We start from the raw sequence: 27636 nt of genomic DNA, 5'->3' as shown, positions 1-27636 counted from the left end.
ACCCAGGAACTGCTTCCTCCCTGCTCCTGCACTACAGGGTTCCCCTTCCTCAGTGTTCCCTCCCCCCACTCCAGCCAGGGACAGGGACTGTCGTGCCCATCTCAGAGGCATATTGGTCGCCCTGCCCCACGGCAATGTGGTGTAATGCATGCAGGTGTCGGGTCCTGATCCACACTCCATCCTTACCTGAGAGTGAGATATCACACCTCTGGGTGGCAATACCTCTGTAGCAACCGAGCCCTCAGGGTGCTACAGTTCCATTTATCTTCAGCCTAGATGACGTATTGTGATACAGGGCCGTGATTTTGGCTATAAAAGGGTCCCCTAGACCCCTCCCCCAAGCTTTTTAAGAGAATCATATATGGCGTGCCAGGAGACTCTATGGAATGCTTTCTCAGCATCCAACAAGAGTATCTAATTACAAATTTTTAACTGCATCTAGCCCAGGAAATACTTTGTGCCTAGTAGCAGTGTCTGCTAGTCAGCGGATTATCCCGGCTGTTAAGCAAGCTACACCACCTGTAGTTTGGACACTTAATTTTTTCAAAGGAAATGCTTCGGGACCACGGGATACCCAGTGAAGAGCATCAGGAGGCACCCCAAGGCATAGGGGCTGGGACTGGCAGTAGGATGCCTTGCGGTGGACAGCCGAGCTCGATCCTTATAAAAGCTTTTTAACTGCAGCAGCTTTAGTGGACGCTACTGGAGCTGGAATTACGCGGCTGCTGGCATGAGACTTGCCCTCCAATAGATCCTTGTAAATGGATTTAAAGTGTATTCATTCAAATTAGAGAGACAATTTAAATTAAAAAGCTTAGAGCTGCCTCCACCACAGGGGGGCTCGCTCGACCCACCAGCGGACAGGCACCAGTATTGGGAGAGGGGGGCTGGCCGTCAGGGTTCACCGCGGCTCTGGCACAAACCCGGCGACACGGAGGTGGCACGGGCAGGAGCGGACTGAACGTGTCGGCTTCTCACTTTTTGGATTTTAGAAGGGCATGACATGCCTATATCTGTGTCTCCCCCTCCTTTTACTCCTCCACCTCTTTTCTTTTCGCATGACTATATGTACTTGTCACTTTTCCATGTGTTAGTTGTGTCTTCTGAGCAGTTTGTCAGCTTTTGGACACCTTTGAAGGTGTTTTCTATGTGTTTCTATGTGTTTTTGTTTGCCTGCCATTGGTTTTAACGGTGTTCGAAGGTGTTCGACGAACAGTTCGACGAACAGTTCGGCGAACACACGGGTTATCGACGAACCGAACCGAACTCGAACACTACGGGGGTGGCTCAACACTAATAATAAACCAACCTCATCCTTACCTTTCCATGGTTCCCAGGACGGCTTCAGCTCTGCTACACTGACATGACAGGCTGGATCGCAGCCTCCAGCTTGTCATGCCGCAGACACTGAGAAGCGCAGGCATGCTTGCGCTCCTCAGTGTCTCGCTGTGACGGCATCCAGTTGAGCCGAGTTCATGTCTAATGAACTCAGCTCACCTCATGCACGTCACTGACAGCGTGGGAGAATTCTCCTGTGCATGCGGTGCCGGCAAATGACGTCACCACTTGAGCAGGAGAATTCTCCCACGCTGGGATGGCATTGAGATGGCAGGCTGGATGGTAGCAGAACGCTGCCATCCAGCTTGTCATCCTTCAGAGATATTGCCTGCGCTCTGCAGTGTCTCTGAAGGATGGCATGCTGGATGGCAGCGTTCTGCTACCGTCCAGCCTGCCATCTCAATGTCGTCCAAGCATGGGAAAATTCTCCTGCTCAAGCGGTGACTTCATTTGCCGGCACCGCATGCGCAGGAGAATTCTCTCACGCTGTAAGTGACGTGCGTGAGGTGAGCTGAGTTCATTGGACATGAACTCGGCTCATCTGGATGCCGTCACAGCGAGACACTGAGGAGCGCAAGCATGCCTGCGCTTCTCAGTGTCTGTGGCATGGCAAGCTGGATGGCAGCTTTCTGCTGCGATCCAGCCTGTCATGTCAATGTAGCAGAACTGAAGCCGTCCTGGGAACCATGGAAAGGTAAGGATGAGGTTGGTTTATTATTTTACTTTTATTGCAGAAGACATTGGCTTCAGATTGAATGGGCGTGAGGGTAAGTAGAGTTTAATTTAGAACATTAAAGGATTGTGTCTTTATTTCAATTAAAGGACTTTATTCTGGGTGTTTGTGCTTTTTTTAACTTTCACTATGGGGTTAGTAATGAGGGCGTCTTATAGACGCCTCTCCATTACTAACCTGGGCTTGATGTCAGCTGGCATTATAAGCTGACATCAACCCCAGCCCTATTACCACACTGCCACCGCTACAGGGCAGTGGGCAGAGGGAGGCTAAGTGACAGAATTGGCGCATCCATAGGATGCGCCATTTCTGGGGTGGCTAACGGCTGGTGTTTCTAACCTGGGAGGGGGCCAATATTCATGGTACCCTTCCTGGGCTATTAATATCAGCCCCAGCAGTCTGCCTAGCCTTTGCTAGCTATTAAAATAGGGGGGACCCCACGTAATTTTTTTTTGTGGTCCCCCATTTTAATAGCTAGTAAAGGCTAGGTATTCAGCTGGGGGCTGTTATTAGTAGCCTGGGAAGCTCCGGGGGTATTACCCCCTTCCAAGGCTTCAAACATCTGCCTCAGCCATCTGCTTAACCTCTGCTAGAGACTAAAATTACGGGAAACCCCACGCCAATTTTTTTTATTAATAAATCCTTTATTTTAACACTAAATGACAAGAACAGTAACCAACACTGTCGCTGTACTTATATATGTGACTGACATGTTTCTATCTATCTAATCCATGTGTGATGCTCTATTCTATTCTATTCTGTTCTATTCTGAGCAGTTTGTCAGCTTTTGGACACCTTTGAAGGTGTTTTCTATGTGTTTTCTATGTGTTTCTATGTGTTTTTGTTTGCCTGCCATTGGTTTTAACGGTGTTCGACGAATATGCCGGTGTTCGACGAACCGTACCGAACCCGAACACTACGGGGGGGCTCAACACTATTAAAGAGTAACCGTCGTTTTAATTTTATTTCATAAATCAACAGTACACATGAAAGTAAGTAACTCTGTAATATATCTTATCACAGAAATCTGCTTTTTTCTGTCAGAATTGATCAGTCATTATCAAAATTTCCAATTCTGAGGTAAAACCTGAAGTCAATGTAGAAAGACTTTCCCATTACTGAGATAGGAGATGGCAGCTGCTACTGATAAGATTCTATGTAGATGGGAGCAGGGAGGAGCTACAGGCAGAGCTCCGCCCTCCTCCCTCCTCCTTCCATCTACATATAATCTTGTCAGTAGCAGCTGCCATCTCCTATCTCAGTAATGTAATAATCTGTCTTCACTGAATTCAGATTTTACCTCAGAATTGAGAATTTTGATATTGACTGATCAATTCTAAGATAAGATATATTACAGAGTTGCTTACTTTCATGTGTACTGTTGATTTATGAAATAAAAATTATGCTTTAAACATTAAGTCTATAAATGATATTTGAAGAATGAGCACATTCTTATGTATATTTTTATACTCAGACAGGTGGCACTGCTTAACTCTTCCTGCAGAACCAATCTTCCACAGATCGCTTATACATCTGTGGCAGATATAGATCCACTGTATGTGCGTATCTTGTAGATGCTGGTGTACACACTGAGTTTTTGAAGCAGAAAACGCTTCTTGAAAACACAGCTGTATTTTTACTGACGCATCGTCTTTTGTCATTTTTAGCGGCATCTTTGCTGCTGGTATCTTTTCTTTTCAACTTTATATATAAAATAGTGGCGGCTTCCAAGTGAAACCACATGAAAAATGGATCGATCATATCTTTCAGCCGCTTCATGACTTTCAAAGTTTAAGAAAGTTATAAGAAATTAAAAAGACAAAAAAAATTGCAGCACAAGTCGTTTTGACATTGTTGTGCATATGTTCATTATTTTAAACATTTAGTGAATGCATTTTCAGACGGGTTCTATGTGGAATGCACCTGAAAAAACTCGTGTGAACATACCCTAAAGGTTTTACCTTATGGCTAAACTGGGAAGCAGATTTTAAAAGATTATACATTTTCTACACTTCCCAGGTTGTTACACCCAGAGAAGACTCCATTAGCAAAAGATGATACATCGATGGACAGCAAGGCAGGCTTACCAAAACAGGAGGCCGGAGTCATGGCTCAACAGACACGGTAAATAAGGGTCAGGACAGGCAGGAGAAGGGCAGACACGGTACAAGCAAGCTGGATCCGAATCAGAAGAAGCAGGAACAACCCCTTAAGGACCGGGCAAATTATCATTTCATTTTCTCCAACGCCGACGTTTAAAAACGGTGGGTGGTCTCGCAGCGCTCAGGACCCCCAGGATCCTGCAAGTGCTGCGGGAGCAGTGCAGAGCATTAGCTCTGACAGGGAACATCATCGGGACCTGACTGGATCAGGTCCCAGTGATGTTAACCCTTTGCTGTCTTCTATATGCCGCGATCTATAGTGATCGCGGCATATAGAAGACAGCAGGAGGAGAGGGGGTCGTCCACTTACCTCTCCAACGACCCCTTGATTCCTTTCAGGACCTGGCGTTGCTATGGCTGCTGGAGGTCACATGACTGCCTCCAGCTCTGCCATATATGGTGTCCTTCCTGCCTGGCTTCAGCCTGCAAGCTGATGCCAGGCAGGAGACTGTGAAACAGTCAGTGAAGATCTCATATAATGTAATACATGTCTATTACATTACATGAGATCAGGGATCAGAAAAATAAAAATTAATGTCCCATACAGGGACTAAGTAAAAATGTAAAAAAAAGTAAAAAAAATGTTTTGAAACTGTTAAAAAAAAATACAAAATAAATAGAAATAAATAAATAAAATATTAAACCGATAAATCCATATATTTATGCAAAAATAAAAAAAAGTACACATATTTGGTATTGCCGCATCCGAAACAACCCGAGCTATAAAACTGTCACACTAATTAACTCCTTCTGTGCACACCGTAATAAAAATAAATAAAAAACGGAGCAAAAAACTATGCTTTTTCCTCATATCACCAAACAAAAAGTGGAAAAAAATGCGATCAAAAAGCAAAATGGAAATAAATATGATACCGCTGAAAACGTCATCTTGTTCCGCAAAAAACAAGCCGCCATACAGCTCCATCAGCCAAAAAATAAAAAAGTTATAGCGCTCAGAATAAAGCAATGCAAAAAAATATTTTTTCTATAAAATTGTTTTATTGTGTAAAAGCGCCAAAACATAAAAAAATATACAGTACGTGTAGTATCGCTGTAAACGTACTGACCCGAAGAATAACGCTGCCTGATCACTTTTACTACACGCAGAACGGCATAAAAAAAAACAAAAAACAATTCCTGAATTGTTGGTTTTTGTTAATTTTACCTCCCAAAAAACGGAATAGAAAGCGATCAAAAAATGTCACGTACCCAAAAATGGTACCAATAAAAATGTCAACTCGTCCCGCAAAAAACAAGCCATCACATGACTCTGTCGGCCGAAATATGGAAAAATTATAGCTCTCAAAATATGGCGATGCAAAAACTAGATTTTGCAAAAAAAAAGCATCTCTTAGTGTGTGACAGCTGTCAGTCATAAAAACCCGTTATAAATCTGGTATCTCTGTAATCGCACCGACCCGAAGAATAAAGTAATCTAATAAGTTATATCACACTAGGAGCGGCGTAAAAAAATAAATAAAACCAATTCTTCACCTGCTACTGATTTGTTTATTATGTCTCCCAAAGATCGCAGTATGGCTCAGCACACATTTATCCTGCGCTCTGCGCTGAGCACTTACGCCAGAGTTTCCGTGTAAATCTCTGAAATACGTGATTCAGCCGGAACCCATGACGGAAGATTCCCTGTAATGAGGCAGATATATGCCACTGTGGATGCCGTCTGGCCTGTGATCCCACGGTGTCATTTGTTTGGGGCGTGCATAAAAGTGCGGATGGCTACAGTTTTGTGCACTTCTGAAAAAAAGGACACCGCTAAACAGAGGCCAGACGGAGTCCAGAGTAACTCTGCTGCCTCATTACAGTGAATGGATCCCGCAGGGGTTTCATCTGAATTACATCACTTGGAAATTTAGATGGAAACCCCGATGTAAGTGCTCAGCCTAGAGCGCCGGATAAATGTTACATAAAATGTTCCCAATAAAAGCTTCAACTCAGTCCTCAAAAAAAGCTAGTCCCCACTCAGGTCCGTCATCTGTTAAAAATATAAGGGACTTCCAAGTTACTGGTAGCAGAAAGGCTCTGGAAAAGCGAAATGAACCTTGCCCCCCAAAAGAAATTCAGAAAATGTTGTGCTCCCAAATCCAAATGCCTATTCTACAATAATTTGTTCTCCAATTGTCAAATAGCACTCCGTCCCCCCAGATCTCACCGTATGGCTGAGCCACATATGGGGTATTTCCACTTTTAGAAGAAATTGTGTGACACATTTCGGCACCATTTTTACCATTGCCCTGTGTGAAAATGTAAATTCTGAGGGCAAAACATTTTTTTGTGGTAAAAATATAATTATGCTTTTTTCACTGCCCAATGGTATAAATGTAAAAATTAAAAAATACTCACTACTTCCCTAGATGAATTCCTTGAGAGGTGTAGTTTACAAAATGGGGTCACTTGTGGGGGTTTCTGCTGTTTCGGCATGTCAGCAACTCTTCAAATGTGACATGGTGTCTGCTGCCTATCCCAGCCAACATAGCGCTCCTTTCTCTTCCGAACCCTGCCGTACACCAAAGCAGTGGTTTTCCCCCACATATGGGGTATCGGCGTGTTCAGGAGAAATTAAACAACAAATTTCACAGTGCAATTTATCCTGTTACCCTTATGATAATACAAAATTAGGGAATGAAAAACATTTTTTGTGGGAACAATGTGAAAATTTTATTTTTATGGCTCAATATTATAAACTTCTGTGAAGCAGCTGGGGGTGTAAGGTGCTCACCACACATCTAGATAAGTTCCCTAAGGGGTCTAGTTTCCAAAATGGTGTCACTTGTGGGGGGTTTCCACTGTTTAGGCACATCAGGGGCTCCCCAAATGCAACATGGCGTCCGCTAATTATTCAAACAAATTTTACATTCAAAAAGTCAAATGGCGCTCCTTCCCTTCCGAGCCCTGCCGTGCGCCCAAACAGTGGTTTTCCCCCACATATGGGGCATCGGCGTGTTCAGGAGAAATTGCACAACAAATTTCATGGTGCAATTTATCCTATTACCCTTATGATAATGCAAAATTAAGGGATGAAAAACGTTTTTGCGGGAAAAATGTGAAAATTTTATTTTTACAGCTGATTATTATAAACTTCTGTGAAGCACCTTGGGGTTCAAGGTGCTCATCACACATCTAGATAAGTTCCCTAAGGGGTCTAGTTTCCAAAATGGTGTCACTTGTGGGGGGTTTCCACTGTTTAGGAACATCAGGGGCTCTCCAAACGCAACATGGCGTCTGCTAATTATTCAGACAAATTTTACATTCAAAAAGTCAAATGGCGCTCCTTCCCTTCCAAACCCTGCCGTGCGCCCAAACAGTGGTTTTCCCCCACATATGGGGTATCGGCGTGTTCAGGCGAAATTGCACAACAAATTTCATGGTGCAATTTATCCTATTACCCTTATGATAATGCAAAATTAAGGGATGAAATACGTTTTTGTGGGAAAAAATTGAAAATTTTATTTTTACAGCTCAATATTATAAACTTCTGTGAATCAACTTGGGGTTCAAGGTGCTCACCACACATCTAGATAAGTTCCCTAAGGGGTCTAGTTTCCAAAATGGTGTCACTTGTGGGGGGTTTCCACTGTTTAGGCACATCAGGAGCTCTCCAAACGCAACATGGTGTCTGCTAATTATTCAGACAAATTTTACATTCAAAAAGTCTAATGGCGCTCCTTCCCTTCCGAGCCCTGCCGTGCGCCCAAACAGTGTTTTTTCCCCAAATATTGGGTATCTGCGTGCCCAGGGGAAATTGCACAACAAATTTTGAGGTCCATTTTTTCTTGTTACCCCTGTGAAAATAAAAAAATTGGGTCTAAAGTAACATTTTTGTGAAAAAAGTTAAATGTTCATTTTTTTCTTCCACATTCCAAAAATTCCTGTGAAGCACCTGAAGGGTTAATAAAGTTCTTGAATGTGGTTTTGAGCACCTTTAGGGGTGCAGTTTTTAGAACGGTGTCACTTTTGGGTATTTTCTGTCATAAAGACCCCTTAAAGTGACTTCAAATATGATGTGGGCCCTAAAAAAATGTTTTTGTAAATTTTGATGGAAAAATGAGAAATCGCCGGTCAACTTTTAACCCTTATAGCTCCCTAACAAAAAAAAATTTTGGTTCCAAAATTGTGCTGATGTAAAGTAGATATGTGGGAAATGTTATTTATTAACTATTTTGTGTGACATATCTCTCTGATTTAAGGGCATGAAAATTCAAAGTTTGAAAATTGCAAAATTTTCAAAATTTTTGCCAAATTTCCGATTTTTTCACAAATAAACGCAAGTGATATCAAAGAAATTTTACCACTATCATGAAGTACAATATGTCATGAAAAAACTATCTCAGAATCAGGGGAATCCATTGAAGCGTTCCAGAGTAATTGCTTCATAAAGTGACAGTGGTCAGAATTGAAAAAATTGGCTCGGTCACGAAGGCAAAAACAGGCTCTGGTGCGAAGTGGTTAAGGAGGCGAGGTGGTTGAAAAACGGTAAATCTGGCATTTATTTTCGCTTATATCACTTTTGCTATATTGGTCAATAAGTTTAGATTTGTATTGGACTTTTGCTGATGTGGTAATAACAAATTTGTTTTTTTTTTATTTTATAAATTTTTAATGGGGAAAAAGTGGGGGTGATTCAAATTTTCATATTTTTTAAAACTTTTTTTTTTTTCATTTTTTCCTTTATGTTTTTTTTTTTATTTCCTTAGGGCAGTGTTGGTGGTTCTTGAGGACCAGAGTTGAGGAACACGGCCTTAGGGCAGGGTTCCCCAACTCCAGTCCTCAAGGCCCTCCAACAGGCCGTGTTTTCAGGATTTCCTTAGTATTGCTCACGTGATAATTCCATCACCTGTACAGGCAATAATCCCATCACCTGTGTAATAGTAAGGAAATCCTGAAAACATGACCTGTTGATGAGCCTTAAGGACTGGAGTTGGGGAACCCTGCCTTAGGGGATTTGAACCTGCAATTGCCCAATTGCTTATACTATATATTGCAATATCACAGTTTCTTATGAAACTCTGCCTGTTGCTGTCCTTCCCAGGAATACCAAGATGGCAGTGACAAGAGCCTATAGCATGCCCTTGGCTGCCATAATAACCCATAGACACCTCACGATTACCAGCAAATGCGCCTTTTAAATGCTGCTAATAGTGATTGATAGCAGCATTTAAGTGGTTAACAGCAGTAATCAGAGCTCAGTTATTAGACACAGAAGTAGCCTCATGCTTATTTAGAGAACTCATGTCCTGAATAGTGATGAGTGGACCTGTGGAAGTTCGGGTTCTGGTACCCGACGCAAAATTCATTCCAAAGTTCAATTTGGGTGCCAGAACTGTACCCGAACTTCAACCAGAACCCAAACCCCATTGAAATGAATGGGGACCCAAACTTTTGAGCTGGAAAATTCTCTCTCTCTGCTCCCGGACTTCCCCCGCAACTCCAAATATTGCAACGGACTTCCAGGAGACATCAGTGTTCGGCATTTAGCATCGGACACTAACTGTCTGGTACAAACCCTGAACTTTTAAGCTTGGGTACGCTCATCTCTACTCCTGAGACCTTTCCTAACACAGATGCCCCAGCAACCACATGATTTTGCATTAAGGGGTTAAAGAGCCTGGGCACCCAAAAACTTGATTAATGATAATCTCACACTAGCGTACAGCATCCGATGGTTCTCTACTGTGACAGAATTGGACGCTTTATGCAAATGACCTTGGCTCAAACTCTGCTGCAAGGCGTGATCCGAGTGTCATTTTACTGTGATCCGATTCTTTCTCATGCAAGAATCGGATCAGAGGTGTGGAGAAGATGGAGAACTTCTCTATCTTTTCCATTGTGTGAGTTGGCATATATTGGAGTGTAGTTTTGCATGCATCCATAGACCTGTATGGGTGTGCGCCGTGCGATATATGCTGCCAATTGCAGCATGCAGTTATTTTTTTTCTCATGCCAACTCGGCATGAGAAAAAAAACGCTAGTCAGCACTGCTCCATAGTATAACATTGGAGTGAGTATTATCTGATGAAACATCGGATAGCACTCATCCGAGTTAAATGCTGGCTACTCACCAGTGTGAGCGAACCCCAAATCAGGAGCATGACCCATGCAGAGGAGCAGAGTAGGATGCCAGGTGTCAGTACAGGTGTGATGCTGCAGGGTGACAGCACTAATATTGAGATTACTCTCTGCCTCTCTAAAGCATACACCCAGCTTCAGAGGCTCAATGATGTGAGGGCACACACGCAAAATTTGTATAGCACTGGAAATGATGCTTGCTCTTGCAAGACATGTTATCATGCCCACAGGGGCTTGATAACATGTTAAGTGGGCCAACTAGTCTGGGGAAACCAACACCCCATCGACTAGTCAAAGGGTTCATTTACATATCAGAATCGGACTTTAGAAATACTTTTTCTAGAGATCTGTTTATGTATCCAATGTAATAAAGGGACTGTTAGGCAGGGAATTTAGATAGGCAGACAACTGCTGGTGGTTCTGGGAGCACGAGGGACCTGACAGGTTCCCTTTAAATGAATGTTGAGATGCTGTTTTTGGCTGTATAAATTGAATCAAGTGCATTGTGTAACTATTGCTCATGTAAGGAGGTAAGGGACCCACTTCTGAAAAGAGGCCCACCAGGGAATTTACCTGCTCACCCGTGGTCCAGTCCAAGCCTGCTTTCTGCAAATGTGACACCCCAGGGGTCTGGTTGCCACAGTGATAGAGATGTTATGTCTGAGAGCAGGTGGGAGGTCCTTTGGTCAGGGATCCTGTGCATGCCACACCTCCTGCCCAGTCTTGGGAGGGGAAGAACTTCCCCTATATAAACCCGGGGCTGAAGCAGGGTTAGGAGTCTAGGAGAGTAGAGACAAGAGACAGTCATAGGAAGAAACAGCTGGAGCTCAGTGGGAGCAATACTACTACGAGTCAGGGGCTGGCAGCTGCAGAGCTCGCCCTGACTGAGAAGCTTTCTTACCGGACCCGGCGTCCGAGGCTGTGGGGACGAACTCTTACCCAGCAGCAGAAGCCGACCGGCAGGGGATTTCAGGTCCTCAGGCCCAGAAACCCGAAGGCACGGTCACACGTGTGGGACCAGCACCGCCATCGTGGAGCGGAAGCCAATAGAAGGCCCCGAGTCACCGGCCATACGGGTGAGCACCACACGGTACACTCAGGGACGTGGGCTACTTATATCCGCTTCTAGCAAGGTAGCCAGAAGAGTACAGTCAGTTTGGGAGGCCTACAACTCCGCCTGGCCAGGGGAGATCCCATCTGCTCAAGGACTGACCAGGCCCCGTTCGCTAGCAAGTACTCCGGGAGGGTCTATCGTTGTTACCAGTAAAGACCCTGAATTACACCGCACCGTCTCTGAGTGGTTCCTGCTACCCCCATCTTCCACGTCGGCTGCCCTGAGGCCATACCCCTCCCGTTGGGGGTTATACTATCACGCTGCACAATTCTACACCGGCCTCAGCGGTCTGCTCTGCAGCGGCAGCTCCATAGCTGCAAATCAACGGGTGGCGTAGTCGACACTCAAATAACATCTATCAAGACTGCCACACACTGAGTCTGACCCCCTGGGCACGGACCGGGTCCCCGCCACTCGGAGACTACAACCCTCATCTGATCCGGTTCCGGGTAAGCCCCCGTGCGCGAGACGCTGCGCGACACAGCAGGCCCAGGGGCGCGTCAACTTTGGCGTAGTCGGCAGGATAGCGTGCCCGCAACCACCGGGTACTGCGTGCCTGAAAAGCAAAGACTGTTCAAACTTACCAGTGGTGAGGTTTCCCGCCATCCGGCGCCATCTTCTGCCTTCTTCCCGCCATCCGCGAAGTTTTCCCGCCATCCGGCACCATCTTCGGCCTTCTTTCCGCCATCCGTGGAGTTTTCCCGCCATTGGACGCCATCTTGAGGACGCCGCGCGGGAAGAAGAGGGGCGTGGACTTCGAAAGCGCGCGAGAACTGAAGCCCCGCCTCACGTCTGGACGTTGCGTAAGGTCCTGGAAGGAGCCCAGCAGACGCCGACGTCACCGGAGCGCGACGGAAGGTCCTCAACCCTGACGATCTACTGCGGAGCCGCGGCCTACGGAACAGGATCATCGCAAGGTAGGCCACGGTCCACTAGGGGGGAGGAAGATGTCGGATACGGAGGAGAGCTTCACTGCCTCAACCCCCGCCAGCGCCACCGCTGCTGCAGTTATGCCCTTCACCATGCCCTATATCCCGGGAGCAGCTTGGCTACCCCAGTACTCAGGGGAGTCACATACCCTGCATGACTTTAGAGAAAAGCTGGATAGCCTCTTCCAGGTGTACCCCCTCACAGAAGAGCAAAAAGTGAGCATCCTGGTGGCCCAACTAACCGGGGCAGCTAAAAGGGAAGTAAAATCCTGGCCACCTGGGAGGAAGACTGTCGCAGGGATACTAACCCGGCTGAAGGATACCTTTGATACCCGCACCTCAGCCGAGATTAAGCTTAGATTCTACGGGTGCAAGCAGCGAGCGCATGAGAGTATAAGGGACTATGCACTAAACCTACAAGAGGCCCTGAGGGCCATTAAGCAGACCGACCCTGATGGATTGGGAAACGAGGACAGGCTGTTGACCGAACAATTTATAGAGGGACTGTATTGTAATGCCCACCGAACTCAGTTGCGGGCGATGGCCTTACAGGATCCCCATCTGGGCTTTGCACAGTTCAAGGACAGAGCCATCCGGGTGCTCCGAGAACTGGCACCGGGTGGCGTTATGACCCACAGGCGCCCAGCTATTACTTACCACCAGGAGGCGGCGCCCTTGTCGGCAGGGCCTGTGGGAGCTGATGCGCAGGCTTTGGACAATGACCCGGCTCCAGACCTACACCATCAGGTCCAAGAGCTAGCTAAGAGCGTTGCTGCGCTAACCCGAACTGTGCAGTCTTTACAGGTTTCCACCCCAGGGAAGATCCAGCTGGCATCCGGACCGGAGGACATCCCGTGGCGTCGACCAAGGAGGACCCCACCGGCCAGAGGAAGACCCAGTGACCGATACAGCGAGGACGGACGACCCATCTGCCGCCGCTGCAATCAACCCGGACATATGGCAAGGTACTGTTCTTTAAACGGGCACAACCTGGGGTAGAGGGCCAACCCCCAGGAAAAAGATCACCAGGCCCATCGAACTGGCGCGACAGATATGTGGGAGGACGTCCAGTCTTGCCTGTGGTACTGGATGGCATTCCCATGAGTGCCCTACTGGACACCGGGTCACAGGTCACCACCATCCCGTACGTGCTCTTTAAGCAGTACTGGAATGACTCGGATATTACCCGCTACCCAGACGACGACTTGAGTATCATCGCCAGCAATGGCCAGCCCGTGCCACAGATCGGATTTAAAGAGGTGACCATCAAAATCGGTAGAGTCGAACTGGCAGCACAGGGACTGATCATTGTAGATATTGACAAACATGAGAGTCACCCAAAAATAACTCTAGGAACTAATGTAATTGAAAATTGTCTTGCAGAGGTGATTTTCCTTTTACAGCAGGTTGCCAAGAACGCCAGCTCCGGCGAGCAGCGGGTGCTCCAGAAAGAGATCCGGGCACTGATGCGACGGCAACAGGTGGAACTCTCCGGCGGTGAGATTGGTAGCGTAAGAATGTGTGACCCTTTTCCTATTGCCATGCCCCCAAAAAGTGAAATGATGATTTGGTGCCGGGCAGCTATTAGTCTGAGAGGTAGGGATTACCAGGCAATGGTAGAACCAGTTTACTCGGACAGTAGGCCCACCATTTTGACAGCACGGGGGGTGGTTGATGTACACCATGGGAGGGTGCCCGTTCGCATAATAAATATCGGGGAGAGGGAAGTGTATCTGCCCCGGTATGCCACGCTAGCTAAATTATATACCATTAACCAAAATTCTATACAATCTGTGGAACCCTTGCCTCCATCTTCCCCGGAGGAAGGTAACGGCTCTAAGGAAACAATGGAGGACTGGTGTCAGCCACTACATTTGGGTACTGACTCCACTCCCTCACACCAGAGACAGGGAGTCTATCGGGTGGTTCAAGAGTACGAGAGAGTGTTTAGTAAACACCCGTTAGACTTCGGGCGAGTCAAGGGGGTAGAACACCGCATCCCCACGGGAGACCATCTTCCCATAAAAGAGAGGTATCGACCCGTACCCCCTGCACACTACCAACACGCCAAGGGGATGCTTAGGGACATGAAGGAGGCTGGGGTGATCAGGGATAGCTGTAGCCCCTGGGCAGCTCCACTAGTCTTAGTCAAAAAGAAAGACAACACCATGAGGATGTGTGTAGATTACCGGAAAATCAACCGTATCACACACAAGGATGCGTACCCCTTACCAAGGATAGAGGAGTCTTTGGCTGCTTTAAGATCTGCTAACTTCTTCTCTACCTTGGATCTCACTAGCGGGTACTGGCAGGTTCCTGTAGCAGAGGCGGACCGGGAGAAGACCGCATTCACCACCCCGATGGGACTTAGCGAGTTCACCTGCATGCCGTTCGGACTCTGCAACGCACCAGGAACCTTCCAACGACTAATGGAGTGTTGTCTGGGCCACAGAAACTTCGAGACGGTCTTGTTGTACCTGGACGATGTCATCGTATATTCCAAGACGTATGAGGACCACCTGAAACACCTGGCGGAAGTGTTCGAAGCTCTGGCGAGTTACGGCCTAAAGGTGAAACCCTCCAAGTGTCACCTCCTGAAACCAAAGGTGCAGTACCTGGGACACGTGGTGAGCGCTGACGGAGTGGCTCCCGACCCTGATAAGATCACCGCAATTAAGGAATGGCCAAGCCCCTCCAGCGTAAAAGAAGTGCGGCAGTTCCTCGGGTTGGTAGGCTACTACCGAAGGTTTATTCCCGGTTTCACCAAAAAGGCAGCACCTATGCAGGACCTCCTGATAGGCCAGTCCCGGAAGGCCAAGAACCAGAAGCCGCCCTTCAAATGGGAGGAGCTGGAAGAAGAGTCCTTCCGCCAGCTGAAGATGGCCCTCACGGGGGACGAAATCCTGGTGTACCCGGATCATAGCCAGCCCTTTATCCTCTACACCGACGCCAGTAACATCGGGCTAGGAGCCGTACTGTCCCAGATCCAGCAGGGGAAGGAACGAGTAATCGCCTACGCCAGCCGAAAACTGCGACCCACCGAAAGGAACCCCGAGAATTACAGCTCATTTAAGCTAGAGTTCCTGGCCGTAGTATGGGCAATCACCGAACGCTTTAAGCACTACCTCGCTTCTTCCCGGTTCACCGTGTACACGGATAACAACCCGTTGACACACCTGGACACGGCAAGACTCGGTGCCCTGGAGCAGAGGTGGATGGCCCGTCTGTCCAACTACGAGTTCACAATCAAATACCGGGCCGGACGCTCCAATACCAACGCGGATGCCCTGTCCAGGATGCCCAACCTGCCGGACGAAGGAGAAGATCCGGAGGGACTGGAAGAAGTTGAACTCCCTGCGTTCCACCGTCATGGGACTATCCAGTATTCCCACCGGGTAAGGAGTAAGCAGGCTGCTACGTTGAACCCCTTACCTCACTACAACTGGGCGGAAACGCAAGACAGCGACCCTGCCGTCCGACTGGTGAAGGAGATGCTGACTCGGCCAGAGGCTCGCCTTGACCCAGACGCTCCGGATGAAGCCAAACAACTGTGGGCTGAGAAGAGTCGACTGTTCCTTTACAAGGGGAAGTTGTGCCGCAGAATGGTTAACTCCCGGACGCATGAACTAATCTGGAAAGTAGTGGTGCCACGAAGAGACGCAGCCATGGTGATGGAGGCATACCATGACGGGGCTGGACACTTCGGATGGAAGAAGCTGGAGTTCCTGCTGCGCGGGCGGTTCCACTGGGTAGGCATGAGGGGAACCATCGAGAGGTGGTGCAGAGACTGTGGCCCGTGCAACCTAAGAAGGAAGGACCATGCCAGCCAGAAGACTCCCCTGCAGTCCATCGTCACCCGGCAGCCGTTGGAACTGGTAGCCTTGGATCATGTAAAACTGACCCCAAGCAGAAGTGGCTACGTTTACGCACTAACCATCGTGGATCACTACTCCCGGTTCTTGGTTGTCGTCCCCGTCAAGGACTTAACAGCTCGAACAGCAGCTAGAGCCTTCCAGCAGCACTTCTGCCGTCCACACGGGTACCCGGACCAAGTGCTGACGGACCAGGGACCTGCCTTTGAAGCGGAGGTCTTCCAGGAATTCTGCAATCTGTATGGCTGCCGGAAGATAAGGACGACACCCTATCATCCGCAAACTAATGGACTTTGTGAGAAAATGAACCAGGTGGTAATGGATCTTCTGAAAACGTTGCCCCTGGAAGAACGCAGTCTGTGGCCTGAGAAGCTGCCCGATCTGGTGGACCTATACAACCACATCCCGGTAGGTTCCACCAACTGTACCCCGGCTTACCTAATGAGGGCAAGACCTGGTAAGTTACCTGTTGACCTGGAAATGGGAGTCCTGACACCCGAGGACACTTCACCAGAAACAGACTGGGACACGGAGAGGCAGCAGCAGTACCAGAGAGTACAGGAGAGCGTGGAGCGAAGTCTCTGTCAGGCTAGGGAAAGACAAGAGAAAACTTACAACCAGTATGCTCCCGCTGTTCCCCTGGTACCCGGAGAGCAGGTCTTGAAGAGGAAGAGACGGCTCCACAAGTTGGACGACCAGTGGGAAAAGGACCCGTACACCGTACTGCCCTCAAGCCATGAGAACCCGAAGGTTTGTACCATCAGTAAAGACGGAGGGGAAACCACAGCTATTGTATCCCGGGACCACCTGAAGAAGTGTCCCGAACAACTGAGGAATCCTGAAGAGGAACAAGAAGACCATCGACCCGTAGAGGAAAGGGAAGATATGGTTAGTACTGTGCTCGGGGACTTCCCTCGGTCTTGGACTCAAGTCAATGGTGCAGTTGTGGTACCCGTACTCACCTTCCTCCAACCAGCATCCCAAGCACCTACGGAGCAACAGGTAGAGCTGGAAGAACAGCCGGTCCAGGAGGCAGAAGACCCCACACCCGCAGACCAGGAGGATCAACCCTCTGCTTGCAGTGAGCCTGCCATATCCCTAGGGAGCCAAAGAGCCGGTAGACAGCTGCCCAGTTTACCCTTGACAGCTCCTACACCCTGTAGTTCAGGGCTAGGCAGTCAGCTCCGTAGGTCCACTAGGGCCACTAGAGGCCAGTTACCCGCACGGTGGAGGATTTGAAGTGTATAAATTGTTTTATTTATGTTTACCTGTGTATTGTTGCTTGTGTATAATTTTGTGTTTCTAGTTATTTGTAGGAGTCCTTGGTGGATTTACCGGGAATCCTTGTACATAGTTGGAGCGTAACCCAGGACGGACTAAAGACTGTTAAGGACTCGGGGTAGGACAAACCCCTACCTGGTTACGTCTCCCTGTTTTGGTGAAATGGACACCTTGCTTTTCTTCAAAGACTGCACCCGGTTACGGACATGCCGTAACCATCTTTATATGTTTTTCTTATTGTATTATTATTGTTTTTATCTTGTTATGTTTTTCTAAAATATGTTTAGTCCCGGAGTACTAAATTTCACTAGGGGGGAATGTGACACCCCAGGGGTCTGGTTGCCACAGTGATAGAGATGTTATGTCTGAGAGCAGGTGGGAGGTCCTTTGGTCAGGGATCCTGTGCATGCCACACCTCCTGCCCAGTCTTGGGAGGGGAAGAACTTCCCCTATATAAACCCGGGGCTGAAGCAGGGTTAGGAGTCTAGGAGAGTAGAGACAAGAGACAGTCATAGGAAGAAACAGCTGGAGCTCAGTGGGAGCAATACTACTACGAGTCAGGGGCTGGCAGCTGCAGAGCTCGCCCTGACTGAGAAGCTTTCTTACCGGACCCGGCGTCCGAGGCTCAGGGACGTGGGCTACTTATATCCGCTTCTAGCAAGGTAGCCAGAAGAGTACAGTCAGTTTGGGAGGCCTACAACTCCGCCTGGCCAGGGGAGATCCCATCTGCTCAAGGACTGACCAGGCCCCGTTCGCTAGCAAGTACTCCGGGAGGGTCTATCGTTGTTACCAGTAAAGACCCTGAATTACACCGCACCGTCTCTGAGTGGTTCCTGCTACCCCCATCTTCCACGTCGGCTGCCCTGAGGCCATACCCCTCCCGTTGGGGGTTATACTATCACGCTGCACAATTCTACACCGGCCCCAGCGGTCTGCCCTGCAGCGGCAGCTCCATAGCTGCAAATCAACGGGTGGCGTAGTCGACACTCAAATAACATCTATCAAGACTGCCACACACTGAGTCTGACCCCCTGGGCACGGACCGGGTCCCCGCCACTCGGAGACTACAACCCTCATCTGATCCGGTTCCGGGTAACCCCCCGTGCGCGAGACACTGCGCGACACAGCAGGCCCAGGGGCGCGTCACATACACCTGTATAGGCCTCAAGCATTACAATTGGAGCCCTATCATGGCTTTGCGCATGTGACCATAGGATCAGTCAAACATAACTTTTTGAGAATAGTATGAAAACCGTTTGTCATAGGTAACAATGTTTAATTTCTCAAAATGCATTTTGAATCCGTTCTAGAGAACCTTTCACCAGTTTGAGCTAGTGAAACTGGCCACATCACAAAATAGTGGCTGCAGAGCTGAATAAAGATTAGTTTTTATTTTCTGTAATTTATCATCTCTGTTGTGGAGATTTTAGCTTGTAAAGTTTATATGCTAATTTCGACTATAACCAATTGGGCATTTGCACAGATTATTTACAAAGGGGATGGAGGATTTTATTTTTCTCCTGCATGATTGTAATCAATCATAAGCAGGCAGTGTGAAATAGGAAAAAAAGTCAAAAATAAAAAAACAGGTGAAAAACATAAAAAATTATTAAAAAATATGCAAATACAATAATAGATCACATCTTTAATGTTTAGATTTACCAGGGTGAACGTTGGCAGACTCAATGTCAAGTCCAGATTTTTTTCATTTTAAAGCACTAGTAAATGGCGCTGTTAGATTGGGTTCAGTTTACTCACTTTTGCATTAAATTGAATAATATAAAGTCACATTTTGGAATTTCGGCTGCGTGAAGTACCTTGAATTCATGAGAGACTTGTAACATAGATAAAGAAAGCGCTGTTTGAACTAATATGATTGAAATGTAACTTGGCAATGCATGAAACACATTCTATGCGTCCTTTCATTCTAAAATTCTGAAAAATATGTCTGCCCTTGCACAAATTATTTTACAAGAAATGCCTGAATTACATGTAATTAAATAGAAAGTCTTGTCATCTTTACTCACATTTTCTGAATGTTTAAAGAAACAACCTACTGCACTGGCTGCTAGGAAATGCAAATGATCAAATACCAATACGATAGAAAGGCTGACTTTACTGCATGATCAAATCTCAATGTTAAACTCTGCAGACAGGTCTTTTTAATGAAGCAAAATGCATAAAAAATACTTGAACAGTGATACAGCTTTTACACAAGGTAAGAATGGAAGGATAATTACCAGGAAGTTAGAAGGGAAAATATGTGGATATGTACAAATAAGGGAATATGGACAACGGACATATGCTTTCAACATTTTAAAGGGAATCTATCACCTGCAGGAGATCAGCATGATATATCGACTGAGACCCTAATTACAGCGATGTATCACTTACTGTGCTGCTTCCTGCAGCTTTGATAAAATCACAATTTTATGTGCTGAAAATCTACCAGTTCTCTGAACGCTGAGCTCTGTATATCCCAACCCACGCCACTATGCATAGTGTGACAAAGTCACTGGTAAAGGGAGATATATTTCCCTGAGGGTATTGGCTTCAGTGATTTAAAAACGTTAAATTTCCTCCAGCATGTTATTTCCTGAGAGGGTTTAATCCACCATTTGTAAAAGGGCATGTTTTTATGAGAACAACCATAGAGCGGGCAGGAGGTTGTTCTCCATATCTCCACCTCAGGGTGTGGTCTGGGATTTAAATACATGGCATGCTGAGGCATTAGTGTTCAGTGAGTCTGGGGAGGCAAACTCCAGACATGTTTGTGTTGAGCTGACCTGAACCATGTGGAGTTGCTAAACTTTGAGCAGGCAAACCCCTGCTAACACATGGACTGTGTTATGCGTGATCGCTTTGTTTTTGTATGTTTCCGGTTTTTGCTCAAAGGGCTGTGTTTATTTTCATGGACTCAATGTTGGTTTATGCCACATTCTAATAAACCAGCAAGAGATTTAAAGAGACAGCGTACCTGTGTCTACCTCCATGTGCAGCTGACTGAGTGATCTACCATAATAGGCAGAAAGCTGCCAGTGATGGGGAGGATTATACAGAGCTCATGAATATGGAGGACTACATTGCAGCAGGTTTACTAATCCTCTTGTGATAATCTCCTGCTGAACACTGATTTATCAAAACTACAGTAAGCAGCCCAGTAATTGACACATCGCTGTAATCATGGTCTCTGTCTCTACATTTTGCTACTCTCAGATTAGGTGACAAAAACCTGGTGACAGATTTCTTTTAAGAACATGACATGTTATTTTTCTTTTTGGCTTTGCATTCTGAGGGCCTAAACTTTTTTTTAGTCAAATACATGTGGCCTTTTTTTTCCTTTGGATGAGTTGTATTTTAAAACTGCGATTTTGAGACCTTGTTTATTATTTATTTATTTATTTTAGGGATGTAGATGGTGAACAATGTATAACATTAACCAAAAGGCAGTCATTCTTCCCAGATGGATTACAGCGGGGGACACCTTCGGACAGGTGAGTATAATGATTTTTTTATTTTATTCTTATTTTTACACCAGGACATAGCGGGAGCAGAATACTACTCCCAACATTGTCACCTGCTGGTGCTGTTCGCATCGCAAGCAGGGGACAATGATGAGGGTAGCGTTCAGCACCCGGCGCTTGGGAACAGCACTATCTGTACCGCTGATTCCCAAGCGCTGATGCGTGTGATCCTGATGCGGCACACGATTGCCACACAGGTGGACATGAATGTCTCCGGTACTGTTTTTTCCAGTACCGGAAATATCTGGACGTCTCAAAGGCGCCTCATATTGTGATGGCAGTGAAAATACTTAGAAACAAAATTTGCCAATGGGAGATTAATCTTGTCCATGATGAAGGAAACATAAGGTCATGTTCTTGCTAGGGCAATCTTACCAAATAAATGACAAATGGTAGGGGTGATGGTACATGCAAATATTGCTCAAAAGTGGGTATTCATGAGCATTCTCGGGGTGATCCTTTATCATTCCTTGGGCAGGGTTTTAATGAATCAATATGGGTAACTGAAATGTTGGTGAAAAGCCTAGTTATATCTCAGGTGAACCCCGCTGATTGTGATAGTGAGTTTATGGTGAAGCATCAAAAAGTCTCCTCCCTTACTTAACAATAATAGGGAATTAGCATTAACTGCAGTGTTTAATAAGGTATAAGTGTTGTCTCATAAGGACAATCCCTGTCCATGTGCCCTATCATGTTATATATATGGACGTCACAGGCTCCAGTGTTTAGCTTTCCCCCACTTCTATGATCTAGAGCAGAGAGACACTTACAAAAAGTGATACAATATAAGAAATACAATTACGTGTTACCTCCAGCAGCCTCTGCAAAAGAAATGTCGGCCCAAATGTGGCCAGAGATTAAAAAAGACATTGCCATAGTGATCAGCTGACTGCCAGTATGGCTCATTTTTTCAGAAGTGGAACAATCAGAGGCAAAGTGTAATGGAAACACGTCACCACTACTGCATTTCTCACCCACTCCTGGTTTTGGCTTACAAATACTAATGTAAAATACTAACCAATTATACAATGTGTGCACGTGGCCTTACTGTATGTGCACATGGCCTTAGGGTATGTGCACATGGCCTTAGGGTGTGTGCACATGTTCAGGGTTTGCAGCAGAAAAATGTATCACTCATTTCTTAGGTTATCGGCCAACTCTGCAGTCAATAGTGGACAAACATGTCCAATGGTTACCATCTCCTCACAATTGAGCTCTAAGCGCAGTGTTAGCTCCTTATCCTGGACAGCTTCAAATTTATCACACTCCACCAATACTGCAGTAAAAAAGCAGCCTCACATAGCGGCATTAGAGATTGCACAGTTCAGACCAGCAGCACATCGCTGCCACTGATCCAAACGGTCAATCAAGTAGGAGCACACTGCATCCAACAAGCAGGAAGCCGCGGCTGAGAGCGTTGCCCTCCTGCCGAAGAGCTTAGGATAACTCCTTTAATTGTGACTTTCCATAAGCATAAAACACATAAAACAACAATGTATTCTTTATTTCATAACCAAACTTTACAATCCACTTTGCATACTGTACCAAAAAGAACAGACTAATCAGCTCTTGTCTGACTACTCCGACATATGAAGTGACTGCAGTGAGCGCTGAAACTGTATAACTGCAAAAGCCATTAAAAAGGAATATAAAACATAAGAGAATAGCATAGAAATAAAATTTTCAGACAAAAATCTAAAAACCTAGTACTTTATAATAGTTGCACTTAGTTTTATTTTTCACATTGTATAGCATTTCACTTGAGTTAAAATTTGTGGAATTGAAGCATTACTACCTAAAAAGAAAAAAAGAAAAAGTAATTGTCACTTGATTATGTGCATTTGCTTTCTACAGTCTAGGTTGTTTGTTCCCCAGACAACATCTGAAGACTTTGGCTTCTGGAGCACCTCATCCGCCATGTTACTGCTCATAGCCTAATTTTTTCTGTCACTTAGGTTTCTTGTCTATCAGTCGAGTATAGTTACATAGCCGTCCCTGACAACTGCTGGGCAGAATTCTGAGAGAAGCAATTAGCTTTTTCTACTTGTGTGTTGTGTTTTAATAAAAAGTAAAGGGATTGTTCAATTCAGAAAAGCCATTTTCATATATAAGGAAATTCCGAGTTAATACAGTAGGGTCCTCCTTACAGCATCACCACCTCTTTACCGGAGTGGAGAGAGGTTATAAAGAGTGTTTTTTTGCTCTGGAGGACCAGCATACTAATACAATACACAGACAATCCATTGATTTCAATAGTCACTGTGTAACGCTTGATTTCTCCTGTGGTGAAGCGGCAGAAAAATAAATTTGAGATTATAAATTGAAATTGTTCAAAGTGTAAACTTCTGCATGGAAAAGAAAGTAAAACATGGGAACTTTAATAGGTTTGTCTCATCTTCTTTCTTCAGGAGTCCGCTGTTCCCTTGCCTCCTGGGTTCCTGTTTGCCAGGGGATGATGTTCTCATGAAGATTGACCATTAGAGCTAGTGTCATGGTCACAAATCTGGTTCAAACTGTGTGTTCTCTCATACTTCAAGCAGAGGCAGATTTGCCTCTGCAGCATCGGAGGAGAACAGGGGCATTGAAGTTGGCCAGAGCGGCGCTTGCAAGCTTTAAAGCAAAGCGTTTGCAAGGTTGCATAGGTGGCTCACAATCTTGACAACAAGCAGTACACTATGGAATCAAAAATCCTTCTGTTCTTGAGAATGGAAAGGATTAATATGCTCATAAGCGGTAAATTGCAAAGTTGCTTTTCTAAGCATTTTACATTTTAAAGGGAATCTATCAGAAGGATCAACCCTCCTAAGACGTCTATATGGGCATTCAGGTCATAGCAAGTTGAATAAAATGATACCTTGACCCAATACAGAGAAATCCACGTTTTCCTTAATAAAGTAAATATGGTGTTAAGATCTTCGGGCGGGACAGAGCTCTTTCTGAGAGTCTGCCCCAAGAGCTTATTTTAAAGCTTAGTGACACCTCTGTATGTAAATTGATCCCCTCACTGCTTCATTCATGGAATATTGGGCGTGCGCAGATCGCCACTGTCCTTGCTTCAACGTACTTTTGTGGAGGCACCAACCAGCCGCGGATAAGGAAGTTGAAGCCAGTGCCCATAGAAGGGCAAAACACTGAGCAATTAAATAAGCTCTAGAGGCAGAGTCCTAGAAAATGCTCTGTCTCGCCCAGAGATCTTGACCCATCATATACATATTAACAAAAATGTGGATTTTTCTGAAATAAATCAAAGCTCGCAGACAAGACAGTTTCAGTTTTTGCAACTTTCTATGACCTGCATACCAATATAAATGACATTGAAAGGTTGACTCTTCTGACAGATTTTCTTTTAAAGGGGTTGCCGGGTCTTCTGCTAAAAGTCTGCAGTCACTCTATGTGCCTGCAGTCTTCTGAATTGTGAATGCAAGTATGTGATTTGCATACTTGCGGCTACTTTCTGACTAGACGTGCTCGGCCTCGCTCAATTCACATGCATTGATTGCACATCTTGTTGGAATATGACTGCATTTTTGCAAATGCAGTGCATTATACTCTGCAGTGATGTTCTGAAATGAGATTGCGTAGCTTCCGGAGCAGGGAGTGAGCTGTGAAACACAGCCATGCTCCCCATAGAGAAGGCAAAGTATAGGAAGTATTTATAATGCTTCCTCCTCTGGACCCAGTGATCATGTGATTGTTGAATATAAGTAGAGAGCAGGAGCTGCTGAGTCCTAAGAGACCAAGTTAGCCATTATATTCAGCCAGGAGGCAGTTTCCCCTGTAACTAGGGCTAATATACCAGTACAAGTTACAGGGAAAATCGGGAATAAAAAAGCATTTAAATGTTGAAAATTCCCCCAAAGGTCTTTTATAACATCATGGGGGGAATAATGTGTAAAGTAATTTAAAAATAAATTTATAAAAATCCAGATCTGCCAATTCAGGTCACTGGTACTAGGTCTGCCTCGTTAAAAATAAAATAAAATGTATCTAATATATAAGAATAATTGTTATGGAAAGGGGAACAATATTTTAGGATGTATTTTAGTGACTCTTTGTTGTCATGTAAAGAAATAAAAAAATGTGAAATACAGACACATTTCTTATATTTTCGATATTGGAAAAAAAATAAAAAAGATGCAAATATTATGTAAATATCCAAATGAGAAAATGTTTTACAGCTCTTTAACCCCTTCCTGATATTGGACGTATCAGTATGTCCTATTTTGCAGGGAGTTCAGCTAAATGCATGTACTAGTGCATCCAGGTGATTATGTGGACACAGGGGCTGTGCCCCCACAATCACCACCAGGAGTTTGGCTCAACTGATAGTCAAGCTCTTGCTGTAATAAAAAGGGCCAATGCCAGCTTTACTACTGGCCTTTTAACCATCTAAGTACTGCAATCAATAGAGATCACAGCATTTAGAAATTTGGAGGGGGGGGGGCTGAATTTTTCACTTCATCAATACCCTTTCGATTGTGGGAAATTAATGGTTGTCATGGGTCAGCCAAGCATAGTGGTCAGTTAGGCTCTGCTATAAGCAGGGTCTAACAGACGTTCTGTCAGTGTGACATTGACAGGTCTAATACCCTGCGGTGCATGAGTATTGCAGGGTATTAGACCAGTGATCAGACAAATAAAACTTAAAGTCCCATAGAGGGACTAAGTAATAAAGTAAAAAAAAAGTAAAAAAATATATATATAAAAAAATATATAATAAAGAACAAAAAAATGCAAAAAATATCACAATAATAAATATGCATATTTATGCAAAACAAAAAATAACTAAAAAAAGCCGCTCATATTCGGCATTGTAGCGTCTATAAGGACCTGCTCTATAAACATGGAAGGATCCACATGTGTAGCACTACTGTTGCAAGATCCCACTTAACACTTATACAGTACATGGCTCCAGGAGCAAAAAATGGGCACAATGTACTAAGCTGTGCAACCTCCATTGTGTGCTTGTTTCTGGAAAACACCCATGGAAGCCAATCAAGCCCTGTTGTGTGGCCAAATATTACTGTACAGCCACATATGAGGTAGTGCCACATTTATAAGAAATGGCATAAGAAATAATGAGGCAATTTTTTACCTATTTAATGTTAGAAGAATGAAATGTGAAATCTGGGACTAAAACAAAATTTTAGTGGCAAAAATGAAATAATTTTATCTTCATCGCCCATTGGTATCAAGTTCTGTGACACCATTGTGGTGTCAATATACTCACTGCAGCCCTAAATAAATTCATTGAGACGTGTAGTTTGTAAAATTTGAAAATGGTGTCACTTATCGGGGATTCTGCCGTTCTGGTACCTTAGGGACTCTGCCAATGTGACATGGCACCCGCAAACATTTCCAGTTAAATCTGTGTGCCTGAACAGTAGATTCTGACCACATATTGGGTATGGGCAGACTCATGAGAAAATTGCGTTACAAATTCAACAGTACATTTTCTCCTATTACCCCTTGTGAAAATATAAAATTTGAGGCTAAAGCAACATTTAAACCAAAAAGTGTTATAAAACTCTATGAATCACTTGTAGGTGCTCACCGCATTTTGAGATGAAATACTTGAGGTGTGTTTTTTCCAAAATGGGGTGACTTGTCCTGGGTTCCTGCTTTTTTGAAACCAAAGGTCAAATTGCTTTTCTTCCCTTCTAAACCCTGCCATGTGCCCAAACAGTAGTGGAGAATCTGTGTACTCAGAATAGATTTCCAACAACATATGTGGTATATTTTCTCCTGTTACCCTCATGAATATTTTAAATTTGGGGCTAAATTAACATTTTCATAGAAAAAAAAAATTCATTTTTTTTTTTCATTTCACTTTGCATTAATTTCTGTGGAGCTTATGAAGGGTTAACAAACATTCTGAATCAGATTATGAATATCTTGAGGGGTGCAGTTTTTAAAATGGGACCTTTCATGGGGGTTTTCAGACATACAGGCCCCTTAGAGTCACATCAAAAGTAAAGTTATCCATTTTGTACATTTCATTGAAAAAATGAAAAAAATTACTGCAAAACTTTTAACAATTCTAACATACTAACAAGTAAAAAAAGTTATTCAAACAATAATGGGGATGTAAAGTAGTCATATGGTACATGTTATATATTAACTATGTTGTGCGGTATGTCTATCTGCTTTAAGGGCATAAATATTCAAAGTTCAACAATTGAGAATTTCTCAATTTTTTTCGTAAAATTTCAGATATTTTAATAAATCGCAGTTTTGCAAATCATATAAACCTACATTTACATCTAACATAAAGTACAATGTGTCATGAATCATTGTGCTATTTAGAAGTATTTCAGTTATTACCACATAAAGTGACATATGTCAAATTTAAAAAAATTGGCCTGGTCAGGAAAGTGAAACCTGGCATTGGCGGGAAAGGGTTAAAATAAGCATTAAACACTAAAATTAATTGATCGAGGAGTGTAGTTTCCAAAATGGAGTCTCTTGCAGGGGATTCTTGCTGTTTTGGTATGCCAGAGGCTCTCCTAATGTGACATGGCTCCCACAATCTACTCTAGCAAAAATTGCGCTTCAAAAGTCAAACAGTGCTCCTTCCTAGTGTAGAGCCACCCCCGTAG

The sequence above is a fragment of the Phyllobates terribilis genome, unplaced genomic scaffold, assembly GCF_046119375.1.
Source record: "Phyllobates terribilis strain yellow unplaced genomic scaffold, ASM4611937v1 Scaffold_4__5_contigs__length_816908805, whole genome shotgun sequence".
NCBI classification, from domain to species: Eukaryota; Metazoa; Chordata; class Amphibia; order Anura; family Dendrobatidae; genus Phyllobates; species Phyllobates terribilis.
The sequence above is the reverse complement of the archived record's forward strand: the minus strand, read 5'-3'. Positions refer to the sequence as shown.